Consider the following 15785-nt stretch of genomic DNA (forward strand, 5'->3'; position numbering starts at 1 on the left):
TCAGCTCCTTAAAGGGTCAGGTCTCAGCGCTGTCCATCCTCTTCCAGTAGTTTTGGAAGTAGTTTTTAGTTTGTTTTTAGTTTTAGCTATTTTAGGGGGATATCTGTGTGTGCAGGTGACTATTACTGTGCATAATTATTAGGCAACTTAACAAAAAACAAATATATACCCATTTCAATTATTTATTTTTACCAGTGAAACCAATATAACATCTCAACATTCACAAATATACATTTCTGACATTCAAAAACAAAACAAAAACAAATCAGTGACCAATATAGCCACCTTTCTTTGCAAGGACACTCAAAAGCCTGCCATCCATGGATTCTGTCAGTGTTTTGATCTGTTCACCATCAACATTGCGTGCAGCAGCAACCACAGCCTCCCAGACACTGTTCAGAGAGGTGTACTGTTTTCCCTCCTTGTAAATCTCACATTTGATGATGGACCACAGGTTCTCAATGGGGTTCAGATCAGGTGAACAAGGAGGACATGTCATTAAATTTTCTTCTTTTATACCCTTTCTTGCCAGCCACGCTGTGGAGTACTTGGACGCGTGTGATGGAGCATTGTCCTGCATGAAAATCATGTTTTTCTTGAAGGATGCAGACTTCTTCCTGTACCACTGCATGAAGAAGGTGTCTTCCAGAAACTGGCAGTAGGACTGGGAGTTGAGCTTGACTCCATCCTCAACCCGAAAAGGCCCCACAAGCTCATCTTTGATGATACCAGCCCAAACCAGTACTCCACCTCCACCTCGCTGGCGTCTGAGTCGGACTGGAGCTCTCTGCCCTTTACCAATCCAGCCACGGGCCCATCCATCTGGCCCATCAAGACTCACTCTCATTTCATCAGTCCATAAAACCTTAGAAAAATCAGTCTTGAGATATTTCTTGGCCCAGTCTTGACGTTTCAGCTTGTGTGTCTTGTTCAGTGGTGGTCGTCTTTCAGCCTTTCTTACCTTGGCCATGTCTCTGAGTATTGCACACCTTGTGCTTTTGGGCACTCCAGTGATGTTGCAGCTCTGAAATATGGCCAAACTGGTGGCAAGTAGCATCTTGGCAGCTGCACGCTTGACTTTTCTCAGTTCATGGGCAGTTATTTTGCGCCTTGGTTTTTCCACACGCTTCTTGCGACCCTGTTGACTATTTTGAATGAAACGCTTGATTGTTCGATGATCACGCTTCAGAAGCTTTGCAATTTTAAGAGTGCTGCATCCCTCTGCAAGATATCTCACTATTTTTGACTTTTCTGAGCCTGTCAAGTCCTTCTTTTGACCCATTTTGCCAAAGGAAAGGAAGTTGCCTAATAATTATGCACACCTAATATAGGGTGTTGATGTCATTAGACCACACCCCTTCTCATTACAGAGATGCACATCACCTAATATGCTTAATTGGTAGTAGGCTTTCGAGCCTATACAGCTTGGAGTAAGACAACATGCATAAAGAGGATGATGTGGTCAAAATACTCATTTGCCTAATAATTCTGCACGCAGTGTAGAGCCAAAGAATTGGAGGATATGGGAATCTTACACCAGGGCTCGTTGGCACCTTTCAGATTGAACCAAGTTGTGAGATACTCAATCTTTTCAAAAGGACAATCTGACGTCACTCTCTATTTTAGATGATGTTTACTGACAAATTCAATACAGGAAATAAGGTCCTGTTTAATTTTTGGGGTTCATTGCCAAGAGGCAGATCTGCAGTATATGGCTTCAGTCATTATTGTTTAAATTTTTAAATTTGGACTTTATTTGTATTCCACTAGATATTTTACAGGGGCAAATGGCATTTACCATGTAGACAAAGGCACTTTATAATGTATTGTTATTATCCATATTGCTTCCTTTGCTGGTTTGCTTCATTTGCTTTGCACACTGCTCATATCCAGGGGTTATGACCATCCTGTAATCCAGCAGCAGTGGCTGTGCTTTCGCATTATAGTATATAATTAGAGATGAGCGAATCAAAGCTGACTAAGTCGGATTCGTTGCCAATTTCAGTAAAATTTGATTCTGAACGAATGCAAATTTCCTCGCGCTTCGTGATAACGAATCGCAATTTTTCCTAACATGGCGGCTAGCCGGCTACAATGGTGGCTAAAATGGCGGCTACACGTGTGAGGCCATGGGGCAAGGAAATCTGGGAAGGCGGGATGACCCATAATGCCATGCATGCAGCCAGCCCGGTGATGTCACAGCCCTATAAATAAGGCGGCCATCTTAAAGTCTGCCATTCACTATCGTATTTTGTTCAGGGACAGACGTGTATGCAGGCGCTAGGGAGAGTGAAAGAAAAACTAATTGTTAAAAATTTTTTTTGATAAATGAAAGAAGCGATTTACTAGTGCAAGGAAAGGATAGTGAGAAGAATCATTTCACAGGCAGGGAGAGACGTGTGCAGATGCTAGGGGGAGTCATGGGAAAATCCTCATTGTGAAATTTTTTTATTTACAAGTGCAGGGAAACATTACATGGGGATCCAGATAGTCTCATAATACAGCTGTCATTTCAGCAATTAGTTATTGGGGTGCAAGTGCTATGTTGAAAAGCCTTTAGTGGCTTTTATCTGTGGAAAAAGATAAACATATACGCAGGTGACTTTTGCTGTTAACTGCACTGATATCATTTAGTGGCCTATTTCAATACAATACGAGAAATATTTACGCAGGTCACTTTTGTTGTTTGCACTAAAAGCATTTATTGCCATATTTCTAGGGGAAAATAGACTAAGTTAATATTTGCTGTTATTTGCGCTAAAAGCGTTAGTCATATTTCACTACAATACGAGAAAAATAGACGCAGTTCACATTTGATGTTATTTGCGCTAAAATCGTTTATTGCCATATTTCTACAGAAAAATAGACTTAGTTCACATTTGGTGTCTTTTGTGCTAAAAACGTTTATTGCCATATTTCTAGAGAAAAAGAGAAAAATATACACTGTTCACTTTTTATTATTTTCTCTGAAATTGTTTAGTGGCCTATTTTAGTCCAATACGAGAAATATATGCGCAGGTCACGTTTGCTTGTATTTGTTCAGAAATAATTTAGTGGCCTATTTCAGTACAATGCGAGAAATATATACTCCGTTCACGTATACAGTTTTTTGCGCAGAAATGATTTAGCGGTCAATTTTAGTACAAAAAGAAATATATACAGTACAGTTGCAAGAAAAAGTATGTGAACCCTTTGGAATGATATGGATTTCTGCACAAATTGGTCATAAAATGTGATCTGATCTTCATCTAAGTCACAACAATAGACAATCACAGTCGACTTAAACTAATAACACACAAAGAATTAAATGTTACCATGTTTTTATTGAACACACCATGTAAACATTCACAGTGCAGGTGGAAAAAGTATTTGAACCCTTCGATTTAATAACTGGTTGAACCTCCTTTGGCAGCAATAACATCAACCAAACATTTCCTGCAGTTGCAGATTAGACGTGCACAACGGTCAGGAGTAATTCTTGATCATTCCTCTTTACAGAACTGTTTCGGTTCAGCAATATTCTTGGGATGTCAGGTGTGAATCGCTTTCTTGAGGTCATGCCACAGCATCTCAATCGAGTTGAGGTCAGGACTCTGACTGGGCCACTCCAGAAGGTGTATTTTCTTCTGTTTAAGCCCTTCTGTTGTTGATTTACTTCTATGCTTTGGGTCATTGTCCTGTTGCAACACCCATCTTCTGTTGAGCTTCAGCTGGTGGACAGATGGCCTCAAGTTCTGCTGCAAAATGTCTTGATAAACTTGGCAATTCATTTTTCCTTCGATGATAGCAATCCGTCCAGGCCCTGACGCAGCAAAGCAGCCCCAAACCATGATGCCCCCACCACCATACTTCACAGTTGGGATGAGGTTTTGAGGTTGGTGTGCTGTGCCTCTTTTTCTCCACACATAGTGTTGTGTGTTTCTTCCAAACAACTCAACTTTGATTTCACCTGTCCACAGAATATTTTGCCAGTACTGCTGTGGGACATCCAGGTGCTCTTGTGCAAACTGTAAACATGCAGCAATGTTTTTTTTGGACAGCAGTGGCTTCCTCCGTGGTATCCTCCCATGAAATCCATTCTTATTTATTGTTTTACGTATCATAGATTCGTTAACAGGGATGTTAGCATATGCCAGAGACTTTTGTAAGTCTTTAGCTGACACTCTAGGATTCTTCTTCACCTCATTGAGCAGTCGGCGCTGTGCTCTTACAGTCATCTTTACAGGACGGCCACTCCTAGGGAGAGTAGCAGCAGTGCTGAACTTTATCCATTTATAGACAATTTGGCATTGGAGCTTGTACTGGGAGCGGTTAGGCTCCTGACCCAGAGGCCATTGAGGAGGACATAAGTGATGTGCAGACACTAATCGATGATGATAAAGCTGATCGCACTTGGGAGCCAGGTGCAGAATGTCTTAATCCTCATCAGGAGAAGAGGGTGGCAGCTTGCCCGTGAGGCAGCAGCAGAGCCAGCAAGGTGGTAGCATGGCTGGGAGTCAGCAGGGTGTCAGCAGTGGGAGGTCGGGAGCCAAACGTGCCCGTGGTAGACCACCTGCTTCGCAGCAGCCTACCTGCCCGGTAAGTAGTGGTGCAGGGGTTCACGGAGGCAGCAGCGGTAGCAATTAGTGCAGACAGTTGAGGGGGAAAATCACCTACTTGGCGGTGTGGCATTTTTTCCAAAGCGCCAGAGGAGGTGAACGTGGCCATATGTCGCATCTGTGGGCAGAAGGTGAAGCGTGGCCAGGGTGCCAATGTTGGCATTACGGCCCTGCGTCAACATATGCAGCATCGCCATACAGTGGCCTGGGAGAACCGTGGCTCCGATGTGGTGGTCCAGCCTGCCGCAGCAATCGCTACATCACCCAGTGGCACGCACCCTGTTTCATCCAGTCAAGGCTCCACAACCTCAGCCGAAGGGAGCTGTCTGTCAATCCCATCTTCTGCTGGTCCAGATTCTCCTGCTCCTACTCCTCGTCAGTCCTTCCGTCAGCAATCGATCACCGAAGCGATTGCCAAAAGACAACAGTATGTGTGCATGCATCCAACGGCGCAGAAGCTGAACGTGCTCCTGTCCAAGTTGCTGGTGGTGCAGTCCCTCCCTTTCAGAGAACTGCACCTTTCAGAGAACTGATGGCCTGTGCCGAGTCGAGGTGGAGAGTCCCAAGCCATCATTTCTTTGCCAAAAAGGCAGTACCAGCCCCTGCGCACACATGTAGAACAGACGGTGGGCCAGTCCTTGAGCCTGTTGGTGTCTGCCAAAGGCCACGGCAGCGCCGACGTGTTTAGCTGTAACTACGATCAGGGACAATACGGCCCACTGGGTGAATGTGGTTCCTGCACAGCCACACCAGCAACTTGGCCAGGTGATGCCACATCCTCCTCCACGTTTTCACGCCATTGGTCCTGCGACAATGTCTGCCTCCATGTCCTCAGCCTCCACTGCAGGGACAAGTCACAGTGCCCCTCCAGCATACCACATGCGCAGTGCTTGGTGGTGTCACGCCTCTTCTGCACCTGGCTTGCCTTGGCGAAAGGAGTCACACAGGGGAGAAACTGCTCCGTGTGATGCATCAAGAAATCGAATCCTGACAACTCCAAATCAGAACTATAGTGACCGACAACGGGAGGAACATTGTGTCTGCGCTGCGTCAAGGAGGGCTGAGCCATGCGCCCTGCATTGCACACGTGTTCAATCTGGTTGTCCAGCAGTTCCTGAAGTCTTCCGCCCTTCTGCAAGACATCCGAATAATGGCCAGGAAACTTTGCATTCACTTCAGCCACTCGTATACCGCAAAGCACACCTTCCTTTTGTTGCAGCGACAGAACGGCATCCCCCAACATAGGCTGATCTGCGACCTTTCCACCTGTTGGAATTCCACCCTTCATATGTTGGACCGACTATACGATCAGAGAAAGGCCATCAACGATTTCTTGATGGTGCAAGCAGATAGGAGTACTCCCCTGTGTAACTTCAATTTCAGCCACTGGCAGCTCATGCGTGACACCTGCTGTTTGCTCAGGCCCTTTGAGGACACCATGTTATTTTTAAGTCGCCTGGACTACAGGATGAACATAGTCATTCCACTGCTTCATGTCCTGTAACAGATGGTAACAATGGCTGGTCAGGGGACAGGAGACGTGGCGCCTCGCTCTCACGCCACATGAGCCCTGTGGGGGCTGAACTGTAAGAGGAGGGGGGAGGAGGACATTGGAGCACAGGCAATGTGTAGCCAAATGGGTGGTTTTTCTACTCCGCTGAGGGGACAGCAGGAGCAGCCAGAGGAGCTACAGGACGATGAGGAAGACGAGAACGAGGACTCGGTCACACATGGCAGTATGTAGTGGAGATGGAGACAGGGAGTCCCCCGGGTCACTTGCACAAATGGCCCGCTGCATGCTCACTTGCTTGCGTAGAGGGATGACTTCTGATCTCCACATTGTTGGACCCTAGTTACCGATCCAGAATGGGGGCCTTTTTTACACCCACCGAGAGGGAGGACAAACTAAACTACTACAGAGACATCCTATGTAGTCAGTTTGCCACTGCCTATCAGCCCCATCGTCTATCCTCTCGCAGGTCTGACCAGGGGTGCTCTCTGCTCTTACGTTTCACTGCCATGGCTGCTGGGGACAGGTGGGGTGGCAGGAGCAGTACCAGCTCCATCAGCAGCGGCCTGAGTCTAGAGTCGCTGATGAGTAGCTTTATTCACCCACATATTGAAGAAACTACTCACCAGCAGCTAGATTTGTGGCCGCAACTAGCAGTGTTTGCCCTGGAAAAGCTGTCCTGCCCGGCCAGTAGTGTGGCATCAGAGCGGGTGTTTAGTGCGGCGGGGGCCATATTTACCCCAAGGAGAACTCTCCTGTCCACCCAAAATGTGCAGAGACTGACCTTTTTAAGGATGAATCAGTCGTGGATCAGCCAGTATTTCCAACCACCAATTCCTAATGCATCAGACTAGATCATCCATGGTGCCACACCAACACTTTGATACAAGAGACCATTTTCTTCTGAATACCTGCCTCAGCTACTACTTTGATGCTGCAACCCGCCTGATGCCACACATCTGATGCCAAGAGCTCCTTATTTCACCCACCTTCATCAGCGGGTAATGGTATTTCCACCCACCGCCCCACTCTGCTACCGGGTCACTTTCAGGTCTCCTGATGCAGCTGCTGCTGCCATCTCCAAACTGCCACCTTGCCACTCTGTGGTCACCTCCTGCTGCTGCCATCTCTACACTATGTCACCTTGCCACTCTATGGTATCCTCCTGATGTTGCTGATATCTCCACACTATGTCAACTTTCCACTCTGTGGTCTCCTCATGCTGCTGCTGCCATCTACACATTATGTCAACTTGACACTCTGTGGTCTCCTTATGCTGCTGCTACTGCCATTTCCAAACTATGTCACCTTGCCACTCTGTGGTCTCCTCCTGCTGCTGCAATCTCCACAATATGTCACTTTCCCACTCTGTGGTCTCCTCATGCTGTTGCCTCCATCTCCACACTGTCACTTTGCCACTCTGTGGGATACTGCTGCTGCCATCTGCACACTGTCACCTTGCCACACTGTGGTCTCCTCATGCTGCTGCCATGTCCACACTATGTCACCTTGCCAGTCGCTGGCCTCATCATACTACTGCCATCTTCAGACTCTGTCATTGTGCACTCGGTGGCCGCCTCATACTGCTTCCACCTTCAGACCCTGTCATTGGGCCACTCCGTGGTCTCCTCATGCTGCTTCCACCTTACCACTATGTCATAGGTTCCCACCCTCCCCACTTCATGACTGGCCACTATTTTGGCTTTCGGCCTGGCGGACATCATCATTTTTTTTTATGAGATGCACAACGGATCCTGTCTGAGTAGCAGCTGTAAGGCCTGTATGGTCCCATCAGAATTGGCTTATGATTTGGTAGCCAAAAGCAGGAGTGGGTACAAAACACAGAAGACTTGCAAATTTTCCATTCAGTGTCACTCTGTTTTAGATTTATTCCTGTTTCTTTTTTGGCATTAGCAATACTGATGGATTATTGAGCAAATGCTGACTGCGTAAAGGTGTATGCTCCACAGGCAGAATCCGTTTTTTGTGGGTTATTGTTCTGATGGATCAGAGGAAGGGCAAAATAATCAGTGACGTCAACACAAACTTACTGCTTACACCCTCTTCACTCTGTCGGGGGGCTCTACTTGTACAACCGTTTAAATAGAACCAGGTTCTATAGACATCTATGTGGAATCAGCTGACAACGGTGAACAAGGAGTGTGCTTCTTCTTTACACTAACATCGACCTGTAAGGCTGAGTTCATACTTGAGTTATTTGGTCAGTTTTGGCCCCGTGACTGCCCAAATAAGTGAAGTGTACAGTGATTCTAAGAGCGACGCCTGTCATCTGCATGTCATACTGACTCACAGTATTTTTTCATTACCACAGCAGACTCCCTATGCGTGTTACTGCAAGGCACAGTGTTCTACACCACTATAAAGGCTCTATGCAGCCCGAAAAATAGACGTTTTTTTTTATTGCGATTCACCGCAAATGAATTAAGGAAGAATCCCCTGAAAGGTGCACTTGAGACATTTGAATACTGCTTTCAAATAGTTAAGTCTTCAGACTGTGACAGCATCTGTTGGTTGTTTTCCCAATTTATTAGATGAGAGAATCACAGTCTGGGTTCTCCTTCAGCCGTCCAGTTCACTTTAAAGGCATTCTGTCATCAGAAATGAGCCCTATAAGCTAAACATATGGCGATGTCCCTTGTAAAACACAGAATCCTAAAGTGAGTTTATCAAATGCCCCTGTGGCTCTATATTCCTAAAAAAGCGGTTTATATCACCTGTCAATCACTTGAAAATGTGTCCAAGGGGACGTCTCATGGTGAAAGGTGCCATCTGGATGAAGCGAGCGGTGGTTAGAGAGGCAGTGATGACGTAAGGTAGGCGGATCGCATGAAAGGGAGGGCGGCGATTTCAGCTCAGAAGGCAGCGCTGGGCACCTAAACGACATGGCTGCAGCCGGGCACCTTTCACCATGAGACGTCCCCTTGGACACATTTTCAAGTGATTGACAGGTGATATAAACCGCTTTTTTAGGAATATAGAGCCACAGGGGCATTTGATAAACTCACTTTAGGATTCTGTGTTTTACAAGGGACATCGCCATATGTTTAGCTTTATAGGGCTCATTTCTGATGACAGAATCCCTTTAAAGAGCACCTGTCATCAGATATCTTTTTTGGAGTTTACTTGTATTCCCAATTAAAGGGGTGTTCTAGGACTTGAATATTGATGACCTATCCTGAGGATAGGTGGCGGTCTGACTAGCAGCACCTCCGCCAATCAGCTGTTTAAGTACTGCATCCTCTTCCTAGGCCAGTGATGTCACTTTTATGACCACATGGCCCATGTGCAGCTCAGTCTAATTCAGGTGAATGGGCCTGAGTTGCAATACTGAGCACTGGCACTATACCATGTACGGCACCCGGTTTGGTAAGATGTTCAAACAACTCATCAGTGTTGGGTGTTGGACTGCCACCAATCAGATATCATGATCTATCTTAAATAGTATCAATAAAAACTACAGATTGCCTACTACATGGGGCCACTTCTACGTTTTTTTTTTGTTTGTTTTTTTATCAGTGCCACATTGAGTTCAAAATCCGCCCCTTTATATGTATGCCAAAATGACACCAATAACAACTGCATCCAATCCCGTAAAAAGCAATCCTTCGCACGGCTTTGTTAATGGAAATATGCCGATATAAAAAATATATATTATGATAAAAAAAAGTAGTAAAACATGAAAAAAAACTATATAAATTTATCACCATGCACTGGCGGTAGTTCTGCTGCAGTTATGAAGAGGGGCAGGCCTCTCCATAACTTTGGCGCATCCAGCACAAGTTCTAAATGTAAGGCAGCTTCCTAGCTGTCTTACATTTAGATCTTTTTCTACGCCTAAAACAGGTGTAGAAAATGGTGAATGAGAGGGGCCTGCTGGCCCGCCCACTTTTTTAGACCTGGCGTGAGCAGTGCAAAGTTGCTGGAGTTGGCTTATTTTTGGAAAGATTATCGGAGTGGGTAGGAAGTTTATTAGTCTCTTATTCAACATAACCCGAGATAGTGGCAGGATACTAGGGCAGTTCTTCAGGCTCTGCATAATTTTTCTGGGTCAGTGAATTTTGTATGGGTTACAGCTGATGTCACTTGACTTTATACGGTCATTCCCCATGACCTAGCTATTGCTTCTTTAAAATGGTTTTTGTCCGTTTATGCCGACTTTTTACTTGATTTTCAGGATTATGTTTGCCAAGTTATATGGTTCTTATTGAAACGCAACTGTTTTATGTTTAATCAACAGTACTTTTTGCAGTTATGGGGTGTGTTCATTGGGGCAAAATTCTCATCCTCCATGGCTAATATCTATATGGTCTGGTGGGAACATCACTATTTATTCTGTTACTAATATACATAGGAGCTCTCTGAGGTGGTACGGTCTCTACATCGATGACCTGCTCTTCATCTGATCGGGCAATGTGGCGGCTGTGCCTTCCTTTGGGGAGTTCCTTAATGATAATACTTGTCAACTCAAATTCACATTGCATTGTGATGTTTCATCCATCACTTTTCTAGATTTGACTCTAAGATTTATCGGATCAATCATGAGAGTCCTCACTACCACGTATCGTAAGGATACTGCTAGTAATACAAATCTGTTGGCGACATCTTGCTATCCTCTGCATGTTATAACAATATCCGTAAGGGAGAATTGATAAGGGCTAAATGCAATTGTTCGAATGATGCCTTGTTCAATACGAAAGTGGAGATGGTCACCAACAGACTATCCCTACAAAAATTTCCTAGATGGAATCGCGACTCGTACTAAAAATATAGCGCTGTCCAGATCCAGACCGGACTTAATTTTTCCAGATTCCATTCCGGTTTTTGTTACCACCTTTAGTCTGGAATTTTCGCAAATCTGTAAAATTAATAACAAACTTTTTGCTTTGATGAACAATGGGCACAGGCCACCGAGACAGGTCTTAAATGCGTAGCTCGTGGTACACCCACTAATGCACAAAAAGTCAGTCCTATTATGTTTATTGAAAAATGTTGTAGGAAACTGCGTGGTTGCAGTACAAGGGCAACTTCAAGTGCGGACATCGCATTTGTACTTGTTGCCAGTTCATGAATTTTGGTTGTTCTATCCAATCTATGGCTAATGGACACACTTTTGGCATACAGCAATATATTAATTGCAACACTAGTTATTTTGGCTATTGGATTACCTGTTCTTTGTGCCGTCTGCAGTAGGTTGGATGTACAACCAATGATCTAAAAGTATGATAAATCTTTACAGATTCTGACATACCCCACACTAAGAGCAGGAATGTTTCAGCTGTCAGTTTTCACTATGCGGTTGTCCACCAGGGAGACACAACAGGTTTCCTTGTTTAGGGCTTGGAACGAGTTACTCCACCCAGCATAGGTGGTGACCATAAACGCAAGCTCCTGAACAGGGAATCCTTTTGGATTTTCTAAACGGGCAGTTGTATACCAACAAGTTTGAATCATAGACACGATCTAATATTGCATATTGATATGTTTTATTATATATGTATGTGTTGTATGTATATGTATTGTATGTTTTTATATGTATACACCCATGGGCGTGTTTTTTAAAATTGTACCTGATTGGTCAAATCACATATATAAACTCAGGGTTGCTAACACCACTTCATCATGAGTAAGGATCATGGTTGTAAGATCTGAAACGCGTAGACGTGGTGTCTGAACAGTTTTTCTGGAAGCTGGACTTTTCCCCCTTTTTTCATTGTATTTACTGCGCTTCATTCCCAGCACACTACGTGCCTCCCCCCAAGATACAGCACAGGTGAGCTCATCTATTATTAATTTGTCATCTATTATCTTGTATACCACATGGTGAACTCAAAAATGGATTAAAAAGCAAATAAAAAAATCATATGTACCCCAAAATGTTACCAATAAAAACATCTTGTCACTCTAAAAAACAAGCCCTCACACAGCTCAGTCAACGAAAAAATAAAAAAGTTATGGTTTTTAAAAACTATTTTATCAAATTCCATGTTAACAAATCCAGATAGCACTCCATCCCTTCTGAGCGCTGTCGTGTCACCAAACAGGGAGCCCCACAGAATAAACAGAGCGGCTGCTCCGTTAATCTCTGGGGGATCCATGGGGTACAGGTATAGCTCTCTATGGACTTGCCCACATTTTTAGTATAAGCCATTTACCACACCGTTAATATTCAGTGTTTCTTCTCTTTGTGTGCCTGTAGCATTCCAAGTTAAGTTTAGTTTACTGCACCAGTAAGAAGTGCTGTGATTGACATGGCTCTTTGGGGAACTCTTTGGACACTATGATATTTAGTTGAGAATCTATGAAATCCCTAGAAGAGCTGTGAACGTTCTGCATATTTTTGTAAGTGAAATAAAGGTTAGAAAATGTGGAAAACCTTCTTTTCTCTCCGACACTACGTCTAACATATTGTGTTTCTTAAATTAAGGTGTTTTTATTTAATTACACAGATAAGTGTCTGCTTTTCCAAAAGTAGTGTCACATCTGTCCACAGGTTTTATTTGATATTGCAACTCTGCTCCATTCTCAGCAGTGGAACTAAGCTACAATATCAGACAAAGCTAATAGACAGAGGTTGTGTTTCTCTAGTAGTACCCCGTTAAAGATGGTATTAGAACACCCCTGTCCATTTGCCTTAAGGTATCACAGTTGTGTTTCTAAATCCGACAGGCTCTTCCGGTAGCCTGTTATGGCATAAATGCCAGCTGTAGGCTGGACTAAATACTCTGCATGCAGCGTTATTTGTCCATCCAAAACCTGGCATTTATGCCGGCAAGTGGCCTGATCACCGTCAGATCCCTTTACAGTCAATGTAGATCTGGCGGTGAATAGCAGAATCCAGCATTTCCGGATCCGATAAACTCTGGCAGGCTAGTCCCTGCCAGGACAGCCTGTCGGATCTGGCAACCGCAATTACTGCATATGTGGACATACTCTTATATGAGCACCTGGATATCATAGAAGAGCAATGTTTATGGAAGGAAGAACCACTGGTGTCATCCAGTCATAATTATAAAACCTTTATTATATATTGCATGGAAAGTGAACACAGTGCAAAATGTTCTGCTAGAAGAGGTTAAAGGAGGTTGGCCACTTAATGCCCTATTTCACATTTGTCCTGGAGACACCACTTTGATCAACTTATTAATGTTCTGTAATAAGCTCGTCACCACCATAGTCCCCCAGTGAGCCGCACCACCCCTTATGCAGTGTATTATGTTAACTCTGTTTATACAGCCTTCCGGTCCCAACATGGCTGCCACACGTGTGGCACATGGCCAAACCCTTCCATCAGAGACCTCAATTGAATAACACTGCATGTGGTATGGATAGGTACAGATGACAAAAAATGCATTCATAATTTGGTTATTCCAGGAAATGTTTTGGTCCTACTTGTATATTGAAGGCTTGTCATCTCTCCTCCTGGGACATCTGGGAAACTCATGGAAAAAGAAGAGACCTCAAGGACCACCACAAGAGTTGGCAAATACCCCAGCCACAGTATGGAGGGCTGCTTTCTTCTGGAAACCTTTGACCTTCTTGAAAAGTGAACACTATGAATCTAATCAGCTCAAACCTCTACAAAACACCATCCCCTTATCCAGACTAGATTTCCTGTGACATATTTTCAGTTTCATGATATATTATGGATACTGAGTATATTTCATTGAGAAGACCACACTCTGGAAGACCACTTTTTCATACAGTAGTTGCAACCAGATCCACCTCTTAGACCATTTATATCCCATCTTAGGCAGGTTTCATGCGACCATTGGCGGTCCAAGACATTTGGTCCATGTCTCATGTGCTCCAGGTTCTGAGTACCACCAACAAGCCACAATGTGTTGGCCGGGGTTGAGCTAGGGCAATTGACTGAATTCTTCCACCAGGTGTCGGAAAGTCTGCCTATGATAAGGGTAAGTGCATATTAGGGATGGCTCAAAGTGATTGCCCCATCAGGAATATCCCTTTTCTAAATGGAGTGTGGTACTGACACTGGGCACATGACCCACCAGCTGCCCCTTAGCTGTGCCCTTGACGGTGGCAGCAATCCCTGCTGCAGATGGGTCGCATCTCTACATTCTTGTGATTGGTAGGACTCCCCTTCCTTAACTCAACTTTTTTCTTATCTCTGTATATTTATGATATTGTCAAAGCTACCATCGTTCCCACTGGAGTATGATTGGTTTAGGATGGTTTGGTGACTGGAGAGAGTTTGGCACAACTTGATGTTGTGTAGCTCAAAGCAACCACAATTTGTAGAACTCAGATGTTTTGCTATATAATACAACTGCTGCAACACAATAGGTAGACTTGTCAATGAGAACATGTTTCTTCTCTTTCACCAACGCTCAATTATAGGTGCAATTTCGTAAAATATTCTGTTTCTGGCATTTGCATTTACGTCTTTTGACGAGCGTTACATGCTTGTATAGTATTCTTAGAAATTCTGAGAATAATAGGTAAAAGAAATCAGTCTCTGTTCTCATATTGACTCTTTATAGTTGTTTCTGTTAATATGATTAGCTTTTTTTTTTAAAATACATTTTGTTTGCATCTAAGAGTCATCATGTGCCTGCAGGCTATGTCTAGTGATCTGTCTGTGGTGCCTCTCTGGACTAGCCAGTGCAGGCTCAGTGAGGGTTAATGATTACGTATCCTTAGGTGAATCGCTTTTAATGTGCATTGCAGGGTTTTTGTGTGTGTGTGTTGTTGTCAGTCTTTTGAAGAGACTTCATTTGACGGAGCTGAGGAAGGAAAAGCCTGGCAGCCGGCAGAGACTGGGAGCCACTTAATATGCAACGCTCGGAGCCTCATTTGCAATTCTGTTAGTGTGCATTTTGCTTTGCAAGGGGGAAAAAAAATCTGTGCTGTATTCATCGTGTTAACCTGAATATAGCAGCTGACATCTCTTTATTACAGCTAGAGGTGGAAGGACCCAAACTTGGAGAATCCCCCTCCCCCTGAGATTGTTAGTCCATTCCTTTATAGTGGCTCATTTTGGCTCTGTCAGCGCCAGGATGCTGCCAGTGGATGTGTGTCACGTTCTCAATAGATGGTAAAATATAACAGTCATGAAAGCCCAGCGGGAAAGGCTGCGGATTCCAGGCTTGACCTTGGAGTAAGTATTCTCTCGCTTTAATATTTCGATGGTTTGTGCATGGCATTAGCTTTAGTGTGACCAATAGCCGTCTAGGTTGTGTGTTTACTGACAGCCTCGGATGCTCTGCAGCTCGATGTATGCATGCTTTATGCGTGCTGCAGTATTGTGGAGGCTGACCCCCCCCCCCCCTTCCTTACACAGGCAGGCTCCCGGTAGACGTCGGGTGCCTTGGCCATTTAATTGCAGTAAAATTATTATTATTTTTTTTTGTAGGCCGTGATGTCTATGTGTTGTGTGTATTCCACTCTCCACCTTCTGTATCCCCTCCCCCTCTGTGTTTGTCCCAGCACTGCCTTTCAGATAAGGCCTCTGTGTCTCCTGAATGATGAGCAGCACTACGCCAGATTAAAGCATAATTGAAGCGCTCTTCATGAAAATGTATTAGCCATAATCAATTTTTCATACGCCAATGCGAGCGCTGATAGTCGTTTGTTTAAAAGGGAATTGTATTTGTTTCTGGTTCCTCGGCCTATCTGTGAATTTGTGTCCTTGTCCG

The 15785-nt window shown here is 44.3% G+C and overlaps 1 protein-coding gene across 2 annotated transcripts in view; it reads left to right on the plus strand.

The window, feature by feature from the left end:
* The window catches only part of LOC120992394 (microtubule-associated serine/threonine-protein kinase 4-like), a 301883-nt gene that overhangs the window by 67628 nt on the left and 218470 nt on the right, over positions 1 to 15785 (plus strand). Inside the window, exon 1 of one of the 2 annotated variants that reach the window (XM_040421359.1) lies at positions 15231 to 15247. The exons of the other annotated variant lie outside the window; for it this stretch is intronic. The gene's annotated coding sequence lies outside the window, so the exon portion shown is untranslated. Of the gene's footprint in view, positions 1 to 15230; positions 15248 to 15785 lie in introns of those variants that run through there. 2 annotated transcript variants of the gene reach the window in all.

This window comes from Bufo bufo, chromosome 2 (genome assembly GCF_905171765.1).
Source record: "Bufo bufo chromosome 2, aBufBuf1.1, whole genome shotgun sequence".
In the NCBI taxonomy this organism is placed as follows: domain Eukaryota; kingdom Metazoa; phylum Chordata; class Amphibia; order Anura; family Bufonidae; genus Bufo; species Bufo bufo.